The sequence below is a fragment of the Phoxinus phoxinus genome (assembly GCF_949152265.1).
Source record: "Phoxinus phoxinus genome assembly, chromosome: 3".
Taxonomy (NCBI): domain Eukaryota; kingdom Metazoa; phylum Chordata; class Actinopteri; order Cypriniformes; family Leuciscidae; genus Phoxinus; species Phoxinus phoxinus.
Window position 1 is genome coordinate 47,323,528 of NC_136878.1, and position 7,500 is coordinate 47,331,027.

Below are 7,500 nucleotides of genomic sequence, written 5' to 3' on the forward strand. Positions count from 1 at the left end.
TGTGTGTGTGTGTGTGTGTGCGCGTGCGTGTGTGTGTGTGTGTGCGTGTATATATGTGTGTATGTGTGTGTGCGCGTGTGTGTGTGTGCGCGCGCGTGTGTGTGCGCGCGCGTGTGTGTGTGTGTGTATATGTGTGTATGTGTGTGCGCGTGTGTGTATGTGTGTATGTGTGTGCGTGCGTGTGTGTGTGTGCGCGTGTGTGTGTGTGTGTGTGTGTGTGAGCGTGTGTGTGTGTGTGTGTGTGTGTGTGTGTGTGCGAGTGAGCGCGAGTGAGCGTGTGTGTGTGTGTGTGTGTGTGTGTGTGTGTGTCTGTGTACACGCCGCAGAGGATCATGGGTAATTATATCTGTGCATCTGATGTTCAGTAGTTCTGTATTTCTAGTGTCGTCAAGTTCCAACTTCGAGAGTTAAAATACTCAATTAATGTTAAACTCATAATCATGAATATTTAACACTGTCAGAGGGAGAGATTTGTCTCAATCTTTATCGAGTATATTTTGCAGAAAATAAATATGCAATGATTTCAAAATGTAGATCTAGTGAAATAATGCAATAAACCATGTAGACATTTTAAACTGACAGTATTCAGATAATAGTCATTTCTCCTTAAAACTGCAGTGAGTGAGTGAGTGAGTGGAGGCGGGGCTCATTTGCATATGCATAAATCCGCGCATACTAAATGAGCAAAGGGTGTCGAGTTACAATCAAGATATTTTAAGGCATGTAGACATTTTTCTCAGGGGAAAAAAGTTTAAATATGTCATTTTGTTGATCAAAGATGCGTTTTAAGGGATAACATTTTTGACCACAGGGGACTTTACTGTCTCCGTGTCTTTACAGTGTGATAATAATATAAGTATATTTTGAATTTGCGACGATAAACATCCGGGCACCTGAGATTTGCTATAGCCTATAAAGTGAATAGGGATAAAGTCGGCTGTAATATATTTCAACGTAATTTACATTTTACGATGATATAAACTGTCACACAGCCACATATTTCGTATGCATGGGAGTAGATCATCTTTGTATGAAGATAATGTGTGACACTTATGTATCCAACTTAATATAAAAACCTGGCTTTCAGATTAGCTTATTTATTTCTCTTTAAATGAGTTAGTGCTGGTCAAACGAGTTACTTCTGGGTCAAGAGCACGTGTGGGCGGGGCTTGATTGTGTCTGAGGACTTGATTGGATGGTTGTGGTTTGCTATTGGCTGATCTCATGTGAGTGACAGGTTATAGCCCCGCCCACATCACCAGATGCTGCGAGAGGAACTTGTTCTGACTGAAGAGTGCCAGGAACATGAGTTTGCTGAAGTACTTTGGATAAACAGCTTCTAAATGGCGTGTCATGATTATTTTCTCACATCTGTGGACGTCAATGCAAATGTCCGAACGAAGCCTGTGACCGGCGTGTGTTTCTGCCGGGGAGAAGCTGCTGTAGTGTTTCTGTCTTGATTTGCATGAAATCTCGTCTTTGACTGCATGTGGTCACGCAGCGTCAGTCGGGGCGACCGGGCGACCTCCACACGGCTCTTCTGCACTGAGGAACCAAGGCCGGGATCATATCGGGTTTATACATTGTAAAGTAGTTATGATGAAAACAATGTTGCAATGCCTTCATATGAAAGCTTGTTTCTTCCACGGAAAACAAATGAGACATAAAAAAATAAGACAAACATACAAAAGTGTGTGTGTGTGTGTGTGTGTGTGTGTGTGTGTGTGTGTGTGTGTGTGTGTGTGTGTGTGTGTGTGTGTGTGTGTGTGTGTGTGTGTGTGTGTACTGCTTCTCACTACCATTTTCTTTTGAACATGGTAGATGATGATGATGATTTTTTTATTTTATCAACATGAACGACACAGGCGGCCGCAGGAATATTAGGCTGCTGTCACTTTAAGACCGGATATATTACTGACACACATCTCGTTTCTTTCTCAACTGTTCACCTATGACATAACCGAGAGAATACTTCCCGAGACGGAGATTTAGACATAATTTTGTGTGTAAAGTAAGCAAGTAAACATTGAAAGAGGAATCAATTGACCCTTCGCAGGGAGCTTGATTGACAGGTGATCTGACCAATCATACTTCGCCATCCGCCATTTTGTCTGACAAAGCGGTCAGGAGAGTTAGTAGATTAACATGGAGGATGTGAGCTTGAGAAGCGGAGTGTACTGACGTCTCTCCGCGGTTAAAACAACATTCCTTCTGATGTTCATGTTTATTTGATGCTATAAATGAACTAGAAGGAAGAGATGATCGGTTCACGAGCGGCTTTAACTGAGGCGACAACGATCTGTCTAAATTATCATTAAAACCGTGTTTGATTATCGCAGCACGCAATGTTGTTGTTTTTCTTTATTCGAGAAGGAATGGCGGACGGCAGTGACCGTGCTCGGGAGATTTTTCAGCCTTTTAAGAGGACCAGACCTGAGGTGTGCTCATATTCAGGCTTTTACTGAGAGAAACTTAATCGGGGATGGTAGGGCCCTATAATTTCCGCGATCACGGAACCGCGGACGGAATCACGGAATTGGCTAATTAACGCGGAATCTAGTGTTGACGCGGAATTTCCCTGAATTTTACATATTTGGAATGAAATTCTGTTTTGTGTGTTGTAGCGGTGTGTTATCTGCGTAGTGTTAAAGGGCACCTATTATGGAATTTTGAAATGTACCTTTCATGTAGTGTGTAACATAGATCTAAGTGAACAAAAACATCCTGCAAAGTTTGAAATATGAAAGTGCACCGTATATAAAGTTATTGTCTTTCAAAAGTAAGAGTCGACTCGGAGTCATTTTTATGAATCGTTAGAAGACCGAAGCTTTTTCTCTGACTAGATGACGTCAACTTGTCAAGTTATTTGAATACGATACGCCCACTTATTGCGCTCCAAGGCCAGCAGGGAAATATCATGGCGACGAGACGCTGTGTTCTGAAGTGCGACTCAAACTCAACTTTTTTCATCTGCCCAAGGAGCATTTGAAGACTAAGTGGCTACAGTTCATATATACAACTATACCACAGAAGTATAGTCCGAGCCTTGTGCTTTGTTCGCGTCATTTTGAAGACGATTGCTTTTTAAATGCAATCAAACTTGGATTCGCGAGCTGGCTGATATTGAAGGAAGGTTCAGTTCCAAGTGTATTTGCATCAGCTTCCTCCTCCGTATCACAACCTGTAAGTGTTATTAATAATTGTTGCTTTTATGTAGCGTGCTTAATAATTATTTTGTTTGTTGTGTAAGCACCGTTTAGCTTCTAGGTCTTCAATGACAATTGTATTGAGATATGTGAAGTGTTTGTCGTTGTTTTCGGAGTTGTCTTAAAGAATAGAGTAATACCTCGTAGTAACGTAACTGCATTTTTTTGTTGTTGTTAAAACGTTATGTTTATGCATCGGGCTAACGCAAACAAAGACTGATTGTGCTTTTACAATATGAACTCTGGGCTATGCGCGCTAACATAACATTAAATTCTTTATCTTATTTTTATTTTTTTACTACAAACTACGCAGTGGACTATAATCATTATTATAACACAATTTAATTGATAAAAGCATCATTGTACTCCGTGTTAAACCATAAGTATTATCTCTGTAAACACTGCTGGGTCATCTGACCAATCAACGCAGATTAGCGTCGCGCAGAGGAGGGGTTTGAAAAAATGAGTCGTTGAACGAATCATTTGGGAGTCGGTGAGCAAATCAGGTAAAAATAAATGCATATTATACGACAACAAAAGTGTTTTTTGTCATTGCATGCATGTAAAACTGTTGTTGGAGACTCCCAAAACAACATTAGGAACATTTTAAATGTCATAATAGGTGCCCTTTAACTAAGAATCACTCTTGAATGCTGGAATTCGTCCCTTCAATCCTTTCATTTCATCTGAAGCAACAAACACATTATGAGGACGCAGCACTAGTGTACGGCAGCAATGCACGACGCGCGCTGTGAATGCTCATGCAGACTGGCCAATAAAACGTTTACACAAACATATTTTAAGAACATACACCAATAATTCATGTACCTGAAGTAACAAACCGATCCGATTTTATTTGAATTTGCAAAAAATAAAACGGAAAAAACGGAATTTGGGAAAAAATAAAACCGATTTTATAGGGCCCTATAGGATGGTCTTCAGATCTGCCGAGTCGTCTGACCATCACACACTGTTGTATAGCGAACGCAACGCAAGTTAACTTTGACCTCGATACAAAAACTACATCTGGGAAATAATTGGGCACAAAATGTTGTTTTGAGTTGAAATATTGTTTCTCACTCACTTGAAATAAACGTGAAGCTTCCGTGAAGAAAAGTTTGCAGTAACTGCTTTGAGCCGAAGACGAACGATCAAGATCAAACAAGACTATCATTAAGAGTGACATTGATTTAAGGGATAATACTGATTTTTTTTACCACATAATTATGGGGACATATTGAATTGAGATTAATATTTTAAATCTTACCCGTTTATAAATCCATTTTGTACAGCGTATAAAACAATCGTCCAGACAAGATGATCACAACAATATTAGCAATCTCTGTAAACAATAAATCATTTTCAATACAATCAAAAACGGAGACGCAAGGCGGCAAGTTGTATTTGAATGAAACGAGAGAGCGCCCGTTGTGATACGTGGATGTGCGCTGTTATAATGCGTTGCTATGACGACGGTCATTATAATGGAGGAAATGCCACAGAATAGAATGTTGCTTAAAAAAGTGCTTGTTTTATTTGTTTGTTCGTTTTCAAATATAAAACGTGTTGAAATGTTTTCAGTGTGAGCATCAGTTCTTTTTGAACACTTTCTTGTTTTAAGAAAACCGTGATAATATTGATAATCACGATAATTTTGGTCACTATAATCGTGATATGAAATGTTCATAGCGCCCCATCCCTACTGCTTTTGTTTCATCGCTCCACAGAACAGAATCCCGAACCTCAGAACTTGCAAACTATGCTTCCAACGGTGTCTCTAGGAACATGTAGTGCCTCCGCTATCTTCATTTCTGTCCTGTTCCTTGATTGTGAAGGGCGATGATATCTTCTCGTAACTTCTTGGACATTCTTCAGCCATATTTCTAACATGCAGTCAAACGTGACGCTCCACAAGCCTCTCCAGTTCAGATATGTCATGTGTTCTGTCTCGAGCACACCTGGCGCCGCTAATGAAGCCTTTGATTAGCGAGACGACGCCAGCTCTGCAGATCTGCTGTGCGGGACTCTATCAGCGGGGGAATAATGCTGAGACTGCAGACGTCATTACAAGTTGCATTTTCAGTTGAACTTGCAGAAACCACTTGAAATGTGTTGTTGAGCTATTCTGTTAGATTTGTTAGATTTGTTCATTTTGCCAATAAACCTGATTTGAATAATAGGCCTATACAACTTGTGTGTGTATATATATATATATATATATATATATATAGATTATAGGTTATAGGTATATAATATATAGAATCAATGAGTTTTAATTTTTCTATTGTTAGTTCGTTTTTTTTTTTTGTGATTTTTGTCATTTCTATTAGGCCTAGTTATTGTTTTTTAAATATCTATTTTTATTTCAGCTTTTATTTTAGTACATAACATTAAACTAAATAAAAAAGACAAACGTTGCGTTGGCAGCTAGCTGAAATATAATAAGTTTTAGTGTTTTTCTGTTTTATTTTGTTTTTTTCTGTGTTTTTTTAAGGGTTTAGTAACCCTGGTACTGCCAGACAGGACATTGTTTCTTCAGTAAGATTTGCATTAGTTATTTCATATTCATATTGTGATGCTTTTATAGTGACAGCATCCAGCAAATTACATGAAAATCACCCGTATGGTCTTTTCAGGACAGCATGATTTGCCTACATTGAAATCTGCCGTGTGTGTGTGTGTGTGTGTGTGTGTGTGTGTGTGTGTGTGTGTGTGTGTGTGTGTGTGATGGTGTCATGCTGTAATTGCTTTTCTTTGCTGCTTCTGTCCTGAAATGACTTTCCTCTGTCTCTCGCCCCTCCCTCGCCCGTCTCTCTCTCTCTCTCTCTCTCTCTCTCTCTCTCTCTCTCTCTCTCTCTCTCTCTCTCTCTCTCACCCGTCTCTCTCTCTCTCTCTCTCTCTCTCTCTCTCTCTCTCTCTCTCTCTCTCTCTCTCTCTCTCTCTCTCCCTCCCTCTCCCAGCACACACACACACTGAGCTGTTGAGTTCAGCAAGAGAGGCTTTATCTCTCACACAGAAACTCTTGATCTGTGAGCGAGTGAAGGACTGAGAGACAGACGTCGTTGTTCCTGAAATGTGTTGCTGTTTCCCAAGAGCGGGACTTCAGTGTTCTCCATTGTGTGTGTGTGAGGGTGTGATTAATGTGTGTGTGTGTTTATCAGCTGTTGTTGAGCTTCTTCACTGGTGTCGATCACTCGTGTTGTTTTGTTCTGCCGATAAGAGTCTTGAGCAGGACTTTTATTTTGACATGGCTGAGATCCTCATCAGTGTTTCTGTTTCTGTCTGATAATAGAGCAAGTGTAGTAACAATAATAATAATAATGTTCTCATATACTGTCGGCATTCTGGTAATATCTATTTATATCATATCTTTTAATATCTAATAAATATTTAACTATACTAACCGTGCAAACTTTCATGTCAAAATCACTGCTGTATTTAAAGTTAGCATAAGCTTGGCTCTTTTTTCTTATAAAAATATGATTTAAAAAATTTGTCCTTTCTTTTTTCTTTTTTTTCTTTGTCTGAAATTTATTTAGCAGATTTGTTTTTAAATCAAATCGATTTGATTTATTTTCAGATGATTTCTAATTACTGTATTAAATAGTCTATCTACAAATTTTCTATTTCCCATAAATAGAGTTATTTTAGTACATTAATTTACAACTTAATGAAAATAATAAATGCTTATATTTTACATATATCACATTTTAAATTAGTTTATATATTTATATTTACCATTTTCAGTTAACTTTACTTCAATTATTCATTTATATTTGTTTTAATTTGTTAAATATGTCTAGTTAGTTTTTTTTGCATTTTCATTTCAGTTTTAGTTCCTAAAGCTTGTTATACAGTATTTTATCAATCAACTAAGATATATATATATATAAGCTTTTATTTTTATATTTCTATTCACTATAATTTTTCTTCAAGGCATAGCAATTTTTATATATTTTTAAATGTATATATATATATACAGTTTTTACTACTTTAAGTTACAACTAAATAAAAATAATATGGCAACTAGCTGAAATAAAATAAGTAACTTTTTAATTTGATTTCAATTCATTTTAATTTGTGTTTTTATATATATATATATATATATATATATATATATATATATATATATACACACACAATTCAACATTAAGTTATTTATATATTTTTTCATTTGCGTTTTGATTATAATTTTACTTGAAGTACTAAAATAACTAAACTGAAATAAGAATGAATTAAAACTATACAGAATAATAAAAATGAACAAATTAACAAAATTACTAAAACTTTCAGT

At 37.2% G+C, this 7,500-nt stretch overlaps 1 protein-coding gene across 2 annotated transcripts in view; it reads left to right on the forward strand.

Annotated features, from left to right (window-relative positions):
* nacc2 (NACC family member 2) overlaps nt 1-7,500 on the forward strand; it is a 45,869-nt gene that overhangs the window by 25,109 nt on the left and 13,260 nt on the right. Inside the window, exon 2 of one of the 2 annotated variants that reach the window (XM_079607850.1) lies at nt 5,708-5,744. The exons of the other annotated variant lie outside the window; for it this stretch is intronic. The gene's annotated coding sequence lies outside the window, so the exon portion shown is untranslated. The remainder of the gene's footprint in view (nt 1-5,707; nt 5,745-7,500) is intronic. 2 annotated transcript variants of the gene reach the window in all.